Source organism: Pinus tabuliformis, chromosome J, assembly GCF_031772625.1.
Source record: "Pinus tabuliformis cultivar Carrire ecotype Pingquan chromosome J, CPIR1, whole genome shotgun sequence".
NCBI classification, from domain to species: Eukaryota; Viridiplantae; Streptophyta; class Pinopsida; order Pinales; family Pinaceae; genus Pinus; species Pinus tabuliformis.
In genome coordinates this window covers 494,808,695-494,823,466 of record NC_142295.1, presented here as the reverse complement: position 1 = coordinate 494,823,466, position 14,772 = coordinate 494,808,695, and the positions used below count along the sequence as shown (strand labels likewise).

General features: G+C 37.7%; 1 pseudogene across 1 annotated transcript in view; it reads left to right on the top strand.

The window, feature by feature from the left end:
* Nucleotides 1-14,772, top strand: part of LOC149227953 (uncharacterized) — a 129,709-nt pseudogene that overhangs the window by 44,875 nt on the left and 70,062 nt on the right. Inside the window, exon 2 of the transcript XR_016248337.1 lies at nt 13,953-14,088. The product of XR_016248337.1 is annotated as an uncharacterized LOC149227953 (transcript). The remainder of the gene's footprint in view (nt 1-13,952; nt 14,089-14,772) is intronic.

Here is a 14,772-nt window from a genome sequence, read left to right as displayed (position 1 = left end):
TATGGCAACGAGGGTTGTAATTTTTTTCTTCGAAATTTGCACAGTAAACCCTAAAACCAGGCAGCAAATCAATCTGCAAAAATGGTGGCCCAAAACCTCTTTAAATCCATCAGAAGCTCTTTAAAATTTTTCAGAAATCTTAATTTAAAATTTTGAATCCACTTGCTTTAGATTTAACCCTGAAACCCTCACAAAATTTCCAAATGAAAAATAAAAAATTTAAATTTAAATCCTTGGACTACAAAAAATCTGGATATAATCCCTGCAAAAATGATGTTGATGAACCCTAGAGATCCAAATCTTACCCTCCAGGGCCTAGATCTAGTCCCTACACAGATTTCTTCTTCAAATCTGTAGCTGCACGACAACAAGAAAACTACGCTATATACAATGATAAAAACTAAAACCCAGAAAACCAAGTTAGAAAACCGAAAATAATTATAGATATATGCACATGAATGACATATCTATCAAATCTAGGGAGTGTGAGTCCAACTCCGCTCCCAGATCTGATAATCTAAGGCTCTTAACAGCCAGATTCATCAATTTCGCACGTAAAAAATTTAAATTTTTAAAGTTTAAAGGAGGTGCTAAGCTCAAAACCCTTCATGCATCACTAGTAAAAAATATCTTATGATAAGCCTGGGATCAAATTAAGTTGGGCTCTTCAGAAAACATGGATCAGGAGTTGGCTGGTCCAATTGAAACCTTCCCCGAACACCCAATGATCTAAAAAATCAAGATTTTCCTGCAAAACTCAATCCAACCATCAAAATAGAGCAAGAAAATGATAATAAAATTCAGATAAATAGAGATACTTGTAGATCACTATTACATTCAAAATTTAAATTATCACTTAAACCCCAGCGACTTAGAAAAATAACTTTACTCAAATCACTTTTCAGAAGTTATCATCAATGGCTAAAAAAAAATTTTACACATGAAAAACAACACATCTTACAGTGTTTCTATGAAGAGTAACACCGGCGAAAATTAACTCCAAAGTCTTTCTTTATTATCCGAAAAAAATATACATGAGCTTTTCGCTAAGCACACGACTCAAAGGTCAGATCATTCGACTGACAAATGATTTTCTATTTAAAGATAAATCCTCCAACAGCTAGTTCGAGTGATCCTTGTCAAAGCAATCTCGACCGTTGATGAGGATCAAAATTTCTTTTAATCTCATCCATCGAAATTTTAAATTCTTGAGGAAATTCGAAATTTTCAATTAATGCATTTTAAGTAACTCAAAAATAAAAATTTTGGGTTAATTTCCTAAAAAATTTGACTTCGACGTTAGCCCCAGGGACCAAAGGCTTAAAATTTAGTAAAATAATTAATTTACTTTAGTCCCGAGACCTTTTAAAATTTGATTTTTAAGGTCCCATGAATTTTGCCTTTGGAGAATTTAAATTTATCGAGGACTTAGAATTAATTAAATTTCTGGCTTAGGATTGTAATTAATTTTTGGCCAGAAAATATAATTAATTAACCTGTGAGGGGATAATTTATTTTTCCAACCCTCAAGGCACTTTACGTCATAATTTTCATATTTTTACATCTCAAAGGGGAAACCCATTTGTAAAAGACCCTCACAAAATACCCATTTCTGCGACACAAATATAATCTAGCAGACTAAGCAATTTGTAATAAAATAACTTAACCAAATAGTTAGGATTATTCCCAAATTACTTTTACATAGACTCGATCTAGAACACTAGGACTCCCCTAAGATCCTAGCGACAAAATACATTTCGGCGTTGGGGTAAGACTGAAGGAAAACTCTGTCGATCATCCAAGAATGGATCTGTGAGACAAAAAACCTTCTAGTGTCACCAGAAAAGTAGGTTTACCTAGGCAATTACATACATGACACAGATCCGCTGAGATTATTTACATCATATACATGCAGAATGGGTTTACATTATGTATATTTGTGGTAGCACCGGATGTGCTCCAGCCACGAAATTTGGTGGAGAGGTTGGGGCACATGAGATCTCCAATACCCAGAAAGGGTTTGGGTAGATTCTAAACATATCAGGAGATATTAAAATAAATAATATTTTTAATGGAGTCCCTAAGTCTAAACTTATGGAAAATAAAATATTAATGTGTATTAATATGAATCTGTGTTAGAATGGTCTAGGAGACATGGATCAAGCCAAATTTAATCTTAGCCGTTGATTGGAGACTTAATCTCGGCCGTTGAGATGTCAACAGGAAAAGTATAAGAGGAGGCTTGAGGGTCACTTGGAGAGCACACTAGATGATCAGTCATTCTATTCTCTACAGCGAGCTTTGCTAAGAGAAATAGAATCAGTGATCGAGAGAGCAGCTGAGGGGCATTGAGTATAGAAAAACAGAGAAGGCAGAGATTGTGCCGGGAGAGCAGCGCAACAACCAAGGAGGGTGACGCAGAGCCAGCAAGGGTTCACGCAGAGGTAGCCAAGTGTTGCGCAGAGCACCAGAGGGGTCAGCGCAGTTGATGCAGAGGCTCCCAGAGCTGATGCGGGGCCTCCTGGGGCTGACGCAGGCCTAGAAAGGTTGATGCAGGGCCATCGTGAGACAGAGAGGGGTTGACGAAATCCAGTTTGGGTAGACGTTGGGGTTGCAGAGCAGTGTTGTGCTGAGGAGCTGTCGGAAGGTTTTCTGGGGTTTCAGTCATGACATTTCTCTCAAACTGTGAGGTATAGCTGCTAAGAAATTTGTCTGTTGGGTAGGCCAGTTTCGACACCCAGATTGTACTTTGATATTGCTTAATAGGAAAACCCTCAGATAGCTGCACCCGTTTTCCCGCATTGGGTTTTTCCAGGGATATTGGTCCAAAAATAATGGTGTCATGTGTTGTGTTTGTTCTTGTTTCTTTTAGTTGCTGATCTGTAATATGTTGAGCATGCACTGGTGTTTATTTTCAGTATTTACTTTGTAAATAACTTGTTAAAGAAAAAATAACAAGTAGGTAGGAATAAATCAGAAAAAGTGCATGAAGGGTTTCTAAACTAAGTAAACTTAGAAACTTCAACACTTTATAACATGATTCTCAGGCTGATGATGATAGTTGAATGGCACAGACACATCGATCAGGGGCTATCCCTTTTGCAAAAAAAGAGGGTGTATTGCTATGGGTCGTTGACATGTAGTGGTCAATAAGACTCAACCAAATTCCGTGAAACTTTAGAGATGATCTGGTATGGTAATATACATTAACTCTAGACTTTAGGATTCAACTATGATTCTACCATCAAGCCGCACTCTAGGTTTGGGTATATCTGAGAGAAAAACTTAACTAATTATAAGTGTTAAAAAACACAAATAATTAGCCAAGGGAAAAAAAATCTCCCTAAAGTGAACTCACTTGTTAGAAAAGTCCTAAGCTACCTAGGCCTTGTTGTTGCATAGAGTGTCTAAGGATGGCGACAACGCTCAGACTGGGCGCTGTCACCCTGATCCCTAATCTCTCTGCTTAAGCCGTCTCCCTATAGCAAGCTAAGGGGGATAGACCCGATGGGACAGAAGAGAACCAACTGTGAATCAGCGGGTTCGGGGGACACAACGAAGAAAATCAAATACTTGATTAAGGCTTAGCGAGACTTAGAATTTGATTAAATTTTAAATGATTACAACCAGTGCCTTATGGAGCTAATGATCTTACTAAAATGAAAACCAAGTAATTGATTAGCTGCTGCTGCCTATGAAACAAAGATATAAAAAACTCATTAACAATCGCTTGTAAATATTTGCAAGATGTCTAACATGTAACAAGCATTAAATAATCTAAGTAATGACAAAAGATAGATGCAAGAGATTCAACAGATGCACAATGCCTTAACAATGTTCCAACAATTAAATTTTTAAAGTTTAAATATTTGAAACAATCACGAAATTTAAATGCTTACTAATTTCAATCCTAGAAATAAAATATTTATGCTTGAGAGCCCAAATCTAGGAAAAATTCACCACTTTCAATAGTTAATTTTCAAATATAAGAGTTCAAGCACATTTAACTATGACGAATACCACAAAAATTCTCCTTTAGATTTCTTACTTTAGCACAAAAGAAGCTTTAAACCCACAAATTTAGAAAATCCTTTTCTCAATATGCTAAGCAAGACGAAAGATTTTCAATTTTAAAATATGATCAAAGATATCCAATTCGCTCAAAAATTTAAATGTTTTTGGACTTTTTTGAAATTATATATATATATCTATATATATTTAATTAAAAATCAAAATGAAACAAATAAATCTAACCTTTTTTAATTTTTTATTATTTTAGATTTATTTTAAAATCAAAATCAAAATAGAACAAAACTAAAATTAAATATGTCCAAAGCTAAAACCAAAGCCTAACTCAAAAATCAAACAAGATAAATAAAATAAATCCAACTCTAAACCTAAAACCTAATCGTATCAAATATATGACAATGAAGAAAGAAGAAAATCGAAAAGCTTTGGGTTTTTATTGTGCAGGCTTGGATGTTCGATGGCAGAAGGAGGAGCAGGTGAGATGAAATGGCTGTAGTGTAAGGCAGTGGGTTTGGTTGTAGGTTGAGGGGATGCAAGTAGCCGCAGTGACGAGGAAGCAACGTGTAGAAATAGGGAGCGAGCTTTGCATGGGTAGGGATGCGTAGCAGCGAGGATAGGAAGGGAAACGTAACGTGAGGAAATAGAGACTGCAGGTTGGACGTGGAGGAGGCAGCGTGAAGGAGTTTGAAGCAGAAGGGTATGGAGGGCTGTGTGGAGGAGTGAGGGTGAGCCACAGGAGCTGGGTAGCGAATGGTGGCAGGATGGTCAGTGAGCAGCGTGAAGAGGGTTCGACGGAAGGGAGGAGATTGCGTGGATGAGCAAACTGCGGATATGAGCTGCGTGAGGAATATGCAGGAGAAGAGAGGAGCTGAACATAACTGTGGCAGCGTTGATGAAAGGATGGAGCTAGGATATGCGTGGTTAAGGGTTTCTGAGGATTGAATGCAACAAAAGGAGAATATGATGGATGGGCAGGATTTGTTTGCAGGTTGAGGGATACGTAGAGGAATGGGCAGCAGGTGAAAGTTTGATGGACATAGAATGAGATATAGCTGCTCGGTCGGAGCAGCAAAAGCTTTGACGGAATGAGCAATGCGTTTGCAGCGTTTGAGGATGAGGCTGCGTGGGTATTTCTAGCAGAGATCACTGAGGATGATGTATGGCAGCGATGGGATGCAATGGGACGATAGATGCCTGTGATAACAGTTTTTGAAGGCAGAGATGAGAGATGGCTGCGTGGAGGAGCTTTACACAGACTGCTTGAAAAAATTTTGAAAATTCTTCCTGCAACAAAAATGAATCCTCGAGCAGCAGAACTGTACACCTGCAAAAAAAATTGGTTCTGAGGCCAGATCTTACCCTCCAGGGCCTAGATCTGGCTTCAAAATTGAACCTTGCCTTCAGATCTGGAACCTGCAATGGCAAAACAAAATGCCCAGAAAATTCAGATCTAATGGAGATACCTGCCATTAAATTCAGAAATTAAACTATCATTCAAACCCTAGTGATCAAACAAGATACCTGTGTTTAAATCACTCTTTAATAAGCTAACATCAAAGGCTGAAAGTGAATCTATGCAAGATAATAAATCATCTTACAACTTTTTCCTGAAGAGTAACACCAGCAGAGATTAACCCCAAAGTCTTTCTTTATTTGCACATAAAAAAAACGATTGCAAGAGAGCTTTCACTTAGCACACGACTCCAAGATCGAATGATCTCAACTGACCACTGACCTCCTATTTAAAGAAAAATTTCCCAACGGCTAGTTCGAGTGATCCTTGTCAAAGCAATCTCGATCGTTGATGAGGATCAAAAAATCTTTTAATCTCATCCGTTGAAATTAAAATAATGAGGAAATTCGAAATTATCATTTAAATGCATTTTAATTAATTTCCTCAAAATTTTGATTTTGACTTAACCCTAGGGACCAAGGGCATAAAATTTAGCAAAATAATCATTTAACCTTAGTCCCTGGACCTCTTAAAATTTAATTTTTTTTAAAGGACCCTTGAATTTAGCCTTTGGAAAATTTAAAATTACCTAGGACCTAGGACTTAGGACTTATGAGGGGATAAATTATTTTTCTAACCCTCAAGACATTTTACATCATGATTTTTACATTTTTACATCTCAAGGGGGAAAACCCATTTGACATAGACCCTCATAGACTACCCAGTTCTACAATACAAACATAATCTAGCAGATCAAGCAATTTGTAATAAAATAACCTAACCAAATAGTTAGGATTATTACCAAATCACTTTTACATAGACTCGATTTAACATACTAGGACTCCCCTAAGATTCTAATGACAAAATCCCTTCCGGCTTTGGGGTAAGGCTGAAGGAAAACTCTGTCGATCATGGATCGGTGAGACAAAAAACCTTCTGGAATGTAGATCATCACTAGAAAATTAGGCTTACCTAGGCAATTACATGCATGACACAGATCTGCTAAGATTATTTACAATTTACACATGCAGACTGGGTTTACAAAATAACATGATTAGGCTGATGATGATAGTCGGACGACACAGACACATTGATCAAGCGCTATCCCTTTTGCAAAAAAAGGGGGTGTACTGCTATGGGTTGTTGACACGTAGTGGTCAATAGGCCTTTTACATGACTCTTTATCATCATACTAGAATCATTTTTACAATGTCCTCGTAGAGCTACAGAATTTGAACAACAGACTGATGAAGAGAAGAATATGAATTCTGGAGTTCTTGCATGATCTGATGGTGTTGGAATGCTTCAAGTGTAGCTTGTTCACGAAGTCTTTGACAAATCTTCAAGTACAACTTTGGTGGTCAACATGGCCAAAGTCCACTAGAGGATCATATTGACACTCCCAAGGGAAGTGTTGAGAGCCATGGGCACCTTTAGCGTTGTCAGTAGTCTACGCATTGCCGCATACTATTCGCGAGATGATGCACTTGGATCAGTGTGCATTGGCTGGCTTAGCATATTATGGCAACTGATCCAAGGCCCAGAGGAGGTTTGTCTCACCCCTTGAGACATGGAGGGCAAGCACCATCGTCCGATCCCTCAATATTGGAGCATTACAGGCATTTGTATTATTTGGAGACCCATAAGACTAGTTCTTATGCCCCAAACCCAATTTGAGCCCCACAGGATGACTTGCATGGAAACTAAAGGGCCATCCTGTCATTCGAGATTTATAGAGCCCTCTCTCACATTTTGGCACAAAAAGGACTCAACATGGCCCTCCAATGGCCCTACACCAGCATGACGTCATCAATTTGGCTAGCATTTGTGTGGGCAATTCATAATTTATGAAAGCTACTTGGTCGGCTTGTGACCAAGACTTGCATTTTGCACTTTTTCTATAATGTTAGGGGCCCTTAGGCTAATAATTTGACTTACTGAGACACATAAATAAAACTAAGTCTCATTTGTATTGGATCATCATCACACTTGGGATTTTCGGCCTCTTTGGCTAATTCACACTCTTTCTTTGGAGAGGTTGTGGAGTATCTTAGGTGCACTTTGATGTTTAGAGTTGATTTTCAATCTTCTCTTGGAGCTGCTTCTTCAATAGGGATGGATATATTGCATGATTATCTTGTAAGTTCTCATGTTTATGGAATCTTTCTTCGAAAATGTCTAATGTATGTAATTGCTACAACTAAAGTAAATGCTCATGTGCCCTAATTTTGTTGAAGAAATTTTTGGAAGCTATTTGGTTGCTTCTTGCATATATTTTTCATGGTATAACATGCAATGCATGTTCCTAGTGTTGAAATGCTATTTTTCTTCATGAAACTCCATATTCTAATAGTAGGTAATTGTTGAAGGTTGTTAGCTAGGGCATCAACTTTTAACCTCCTTGAAGACAAATTTGGCCAAACCAAAGCATCTAGGACTCCATTAGCCTAAGGGAGAAGGCATTGGATCAAGCTATTTGGTGATTACGCTCTCCTTTCTCCATAATTTCTCCTCTTAAAATTTTGATCCCCTCTTCTTGGATACCTAGAGTAGGGCATAGAAACGAAATTCATTAGAGAGGGAGTTGGTGGATTCCAAGAGCATAGTCCTTGAGCAAAGGGTCTTATCTATGAGACCTCAAAGTTTGGGAATCATCTGTTGAGTTTTCATCGATAAAAACTCTGGCCTTGGGTGTGCCCTTGAAGGGAAACCTTAGCTTGTATTCCTTTGACTTGGGGACTTCTTTGAGGTTTGTATGCGCTTAGTATTTGTTGGAATAAATTACATGAAGTCATTTCCTCGCCTCGCCTTTATCTCGGGAGTACCTTTAGCCACACCAATTCATAAAAGCCTAGGTCTTGTGCGACTTCTTTTTAGGTCTCATAAAGGGAGTGAAAGCCCTTTGAGTTGCTATATTATCATATAGAGCTTACCTTGAGAGGTCCTATCCCATCACTTAGTACCATTAACCCTAGAACATTATCAAAGGTAATCATATATCTTACTGGGACTCCTCCCATCGGTGAATGTCCGTAAAGAGTAGGGGACACTGGTAGTGGTGATAGTGGGCCATTGTCCTGTTGTTATCACCTAGTTTGGCTCATTGTCCTATAGGTTTCCTTTCCTTAGGGCCTACTAGATTGTGTGGTAACAAGTCCATTCAAGGACACCATGAAGTTGATGAGTGGATGGCTTATTGCATCTGCCCCTCCATAAAAAACAATACTAACCCCAGATGTTGGCCATGCTGATTTAATAGGCTCAAGCATTTTATCCACCTCTTTCTTTGCCTTAACCAACAATGTGGTTCTAAGCTTCTCTGAACTAGGAGGCACATACCCCAATGGAGCCCCTTGAGCTAGAGCTCGACACATCTCAATAAATAAAGGTGATCGTGCAACATTAAATGATATGAAGTTGAGATAGAAAAAAAAGGCAATGGTAAGATCAATCTCTTCTCGCCTCTCTTGTTGAAATATCTTGTCCATTGGACCAAGTGCCCTCCTTTTTGTTGCTTGACCTGCACCCCCACTAGAACTCCCAAATGGATAATTGCTTTTCCTCAAGAATGCAAGGGGATCCTCATTCTTGTTTTTCTTAGATGTTGCAGCCACCATTGCCACACCAACATTGGCCTCTCTTTCTAGTTCTTTCCTCTAGATGCACTCACTCCTACACAATGTAGAAAAAGTCAATTCGGGATTAATTCGGCAAGGGTCCAAAAGTTGAAAAACTCGTCAAAGTCGAGAGTTTTTTCAAAAAGTCGGCAAAAAGTCATCAAAATTAAAAAAACACAAATTTATTCATTTTATTTTTATTTGTTTAACATCTAGAGTATCCACAACATCAAATAAATGCATTTCCACATAAAGATGTAAAGAAAGTTAATATATAATCTGTATATGAAGTCTAGTGCTACATCACATATCAAAATAGTGAATCAACTCCTGAATTTTGAGTCCCGTCTGAGTCTCAACTCTCAAGAGTCAAAATATCAACAAAAAATATAATAAATGTATATCATGAGTCATCTAAAAGTCATCAAGTAATCAATCATTGAGATCCTCTTCCCCTTTTAATTTTTGTTTCCGCTAATTGTATTAAGAAATAAGTCATGCATTTATTCAGCAGATTGTATTCTGCTTGGGTAATAAGGTGTCAGGTGGTAGGTCTGATGAAAATTAACAGTGAATATCACATTAGATGTGAAAATCAACGCTTGGTGACTCCAAGCTGCTTATTTTCTAAGAAAACAGTAGATGTCAGATTATTAACCTAGCCTTGGCATCTATTATTCAAAAACTCTTGGAGGTAAAATCAACTTCTGATACATAACCTTTCCCCACATTTACAGGGAGTTCACTTCTAAAGAAGATTCCCTTTCAAAACGTGCTCTCATTGCAGGAAGGATCTTTGTTGTCACAAGATTTCACAGGTACTTTGTTCTTGTCTCAAAAATGGGTTCTTTTTTGAGGCATTGGTTTTGTTTTTTTGGGACAGGTTTTTTCTGTTTGATCTTCATGACCTCCTCTTTGTTGTTTCTTTTGGAAGCATTCAACAACTGTAACAATGTTTTTGATGGTGTGTGGGGTTCTTTGTACGGAAGACTGTTGTATGCTTGTCCTTTTGGTACTTTTGTAATCTTTTGAAGGGGCAGTGGCTATTAGAGTCTGTATCACTGAAAGTCTGGAGGCTTAGCCAATGTATACTTTGCTATCTAACTAGAAATATGAAGTATAAAGATTTGTTTTTGCTTGGAAAACAAAAACATATCTTAACCTCAAAACTAACATATTACAAATGAGATTGCTATGCTTGCAAGAAGTATGACAAACAATACAATGCAATAACTTGAAAATGCATGGATGGAAGCTTCAATTTACAATTTTTTCACCTTTCTGGCCTCTTTAATCACGACCTGGGAAGGGAGGCTGACTTTTTGGGTCGACTCCTGATTAAATCGGGAGTATAACAAAAAAATCGTGATTTTTTCCTTTGTGAAAAAGTCGCCAAAAAATCAGGGGATTAAATCGTTTAGTTCAAAAAATCGTGTTTTTAGGATTAAATCGCGATTTTTTGCAGACTTTTTCCACACTGCTCCCACACATGTTCCAATTCCACAAGATGTGCCCTTTCACACAGAAATAGGTGATCTTGAATTGGTGGTTGCAAAAGTTTCATGTCCAAACGACATTGCTGCCTCCCTTTAAGTTGCTTCTTGGCCCTTGATGTCTTCTAGCATACTTCCACAAGGGATATTTCAGTTCTTGAGTCTGCTATCTTGCTAAAATGATGTTTCTATCAACTTTTGAAGCTACCGTTGCAACCCCACTTCCAATAGATGGAATATTGGCAGACCCTGATGAAATTGAAAGAGGGGGGCATTCCTCCCCTTATTTTACCCCTTAACTGCTACCCTTGGTTGAGCCATGATTGATGTGAATATAAAGAAAAACGGACTACTGTAAGGCTGTGCATGTAAACAAAACCAGAATGCCAGAGTGTTGTAGCAAAACTAAAGAAAATGGAAGTGAAATTCACTTACCGACACCTTGAATCTCCTCCAAAACACATCTTCCTCCTTTGTTGGTTGCTCAAACACTCCTATAGCTCCAAAACAACAAATAACAATGAGGGAAATCAACCCAAAACCAACTTTTAGTTGCGTGTGGGTTGCTTTTCGATGGACACATGTCACAAAATCAAGACATGATTTTGGCACGTGCCCGACATGAGTCAAACTCTTGTTGGGTGCTTGTCATCATCGTGTTGTGCCCGACACGAAGGATTCAAGACACAGAAAGGAGGGGGTGTGTCATGTGACTTAGCTTATCTTTATTCTCCTAAGGTTTCACTTGTGTTTTAGCACTGTACTTAAAGTGCAGATGGGGAGGTAACACTGATCTCAGATTTTATCCAAAAGAAATCCATAAGGACATAGGGAATTTGTAATATTCCTAATGTTAATTAACAACAAATACCAAGCAATGAACTAGGAAGAACAAAATGAATCTCGACCATGAACAAAAATTAAACACATAATGAAACCATTAAATTAATCTGAGCCATTTTATTAAATTTCCGGGAAAGAGTACATATAATGAGCTGAAATGTTAGAACCTAGGCTTTCTAGGCATGTTGAGCAAAACCCAGGAAGGATAGCTTGAACCCAAGTGTGGAAGTGTCCCTGGAGTGATCTGTGCACTACCTAGAAACAATCTATTGTTGGTTGGAAAGCTGATCTCAATGTCGAATACTCCTCGAAATGCTCTGAAATTTTAGTGACAAACTTCTCTCACCAAATCCACAAAAACCTAGAAATGGTTTGTGCAGAAGCCAGATGATGAAGAAGCCCCCCAAAAGGGTGCAAATGGCTCTTGGGCTCGCTGTATGCCCGACTGGAATTCTTCCTTGTATATTTCTTAGAAAATTATGAAACTTTAGCTATGCCTCTCCTCCAAATACCCACAAAAACCCAGAAAAATATTGGGTTGATCCCAGTGGAGCCGAAGCCCCAAATAGTATGAACTGTTTGCTCACATGGTTGTGCGCTCTACAGGAAAATCTCTACTATGCTGTACCCAAATCCTTTGTTGAAGTGCCATGGAAATCCCACACAAAATCCCCTCTAGAAACTACCTTTTTCTCCAGTCCAATCTCCTCCAGAAACTAGCCTCCCTTTGTCCTTGCGTAAGCTTTCACTAGTGAGCTTTGCACACCTTTAGAAATAAGGAATTTGGCCACAAAAATAATGCTAATCTCCAGCCCTGCTAATCCACTGCAAAGTCACCTGCATCAAAAGAGCATACCACCTGCAAAACCCACAATAATTGATCCTCCAATGTGTAAATCAAACTGCTTCTGCGCCCAAGGATTGCGCAAAACTGGGTGAACATCTGCAATAAGCTTCGTGGAAATCCTGAATTGGACTCCCCAAATTCCTCACTAGGGAGACACTCGAATTTCTTCGAAATGATGGTGGAATTCTGCTTGGACTTCCTGGTGCTAAACAACACACTAGCCCTTGTGCTAAACAACTCCAGGAGAAGATGAAATGTGAAGTGTAATAGTCAAAGATGATCAACAAAATGAATCCATGCTCCTTTTATATTTTCTCTACGTCTTTTTAGACTCCTTTTAGTATTATTTGATTGGTGGGGGCTATTTTCTACTTGGTGACTTTTGCCGTCATTTTAATAAAATAATAATTTGCCTCCCCTTGCCAATAAAATAATGTTTTGCCACCATCCTTCAATAAAATATTATTTTTCCGCCATTCTTCAATAAAATACTATTTTGCCGCCATTCCCCAATAAAATATTATTTTGCCGCACTTTCTAATCAAAATAATATTTGCCCCCTTTATACCAAAATTGTGCAAACCCCTTAGCAATTTTTTTTGCACTCACCAAATGGGGAATATTACAGAATTCCTCATTTTTCTTCTCTAGAGGACCTCCAATTGCTTTGTGAGAAGAATTTACATATGCGGCAGGGGGAGGGGGGGTAAGGTTGTTTTTCTGAGCTTCTTTTTGAGAAGGCTTTAGAGTGAGTTTTCCTTTGCCACATTTTTGAGGATTTGTTTGTTTTGTGAGTTGTGCCATGTGGAGCTATTCACTTGGTGGATTTAGAAGTGTTTCTTGAATCTTCTTTTTTCTCCATATTGAACAATCTCTCATTTTTCCTCTAATTTCTGCGAAACCTAATGGCTTCTTCCAGTTCACATGAAATGAGTGTTGTGAATTTGGGATGATTCATGAAGTCTTGTCCATGAACTTTGATACACTTATGATTCTCTCTCTCTGTGTACATATAAATATATGGACATATGCACACACAGACATTTCTATATATGTATATGCATGAATTTATAATACTCCAGCTTCCTTGTTTCTCAAAATTTCTAATTTCTAAAATCTATACCTGTTTTGTATACCATACTGTTTCCTATGTCAGGCAACTTAGCTTAAAAGCCTAGTTCAATACACTTTGATGGAGACATACATAAGTGTAAATATTTTCTATGAATTTTGGTAATATTCCTTTTATTATTTCAGGTATGAAGGGCATATGTGGTTTATTCTAATATCATGGGACCTGTTGGTAGGCTTTAGGAGTTCAACTAGTTACTCCTCTAATATAACCTGTTTCTGGTTTCTTGATCTAAAGAATCTGAGCTTGTGCTTCTGTCTTCTTGTTAGGGCCCTACAAATGTGAAACATCTATCTAATATAATCAACAATCTCCATGGAAAGAAAGAAAAGATGCATGGACTGATCTAAACTGTTTTGAATGTACAGACTTTAGACATTGGATCAGTATGACTTTCTATTTTTTTATCTCAGTTAGCATTTCTTGTCCCGTATAATGCAGGTGTGATTACAAAAATTAATTTTAAAGAGTCCATTTCAATTAAAGATTTTCTTGTAGCACTTGACATTGATGGACAGATTTTGCGTTAACCTTTTAGGTACGGTATATAGGTGTTTCTAATGAAACATCTTATGGAGTTATGGAGTTTGTTAACGCTGCAAAACTGGAAGGCTTACCAAAGATCATCAGTATTCAAAACAGTTACAGTTTGCTAGTACGGTGTCATTTTGAAGGTCAGTAATTACAGAGTTGGTTAAATTGTTTTTCATTCTCTTAACCTAAAAAATAGTAAATTGATTATTTAGAATGAGAACTCTTACGTGAAATAATTGCTTGAATTGCCATTCATTATTGATCGATTATTGTTGGTGCCCTAGATTGACATTGAAGACAAGCATATTGATATGAGTTAACGAGCATAGGCATATTGATAAAGTCAATTATTGACTTGATAGACATAGGCATATCAACAAAATCATTTATTGACTTAGCCTTGCCAATATTTACAAGCTTGGGACTCTCATCTGTACTATCATTGACTTCAATATAACCATTGTGAACACTAGAGAGTGTTTCCCTTCAGTTGTACCTCATTTTCTTCACAAGATATGTTCCAGCATATGAGAAGATCTTGTACCTATCTTGACTATGTTAGAGCTATATTGCAGGAAAGTTGGCCCCCCCTGCTTATCAGCTGCGTTTCAGTTTGAATGAAATGCATTTCAGATGTCAGAATGTGTTTTATACAAACTGAAATGCATCTCAGTGTCTGTACAATGCATTTACAAATGAAATGTCTGATTTCTCCTTGATTTAATTGTTGGGACCTATATTTTTGGTTTTATTGCCTAATCAGAGGTCAATTAATGAGACATCTAGAAATCTCTAAGACTGGAAAATTTTCTTTAAAAAGTGTT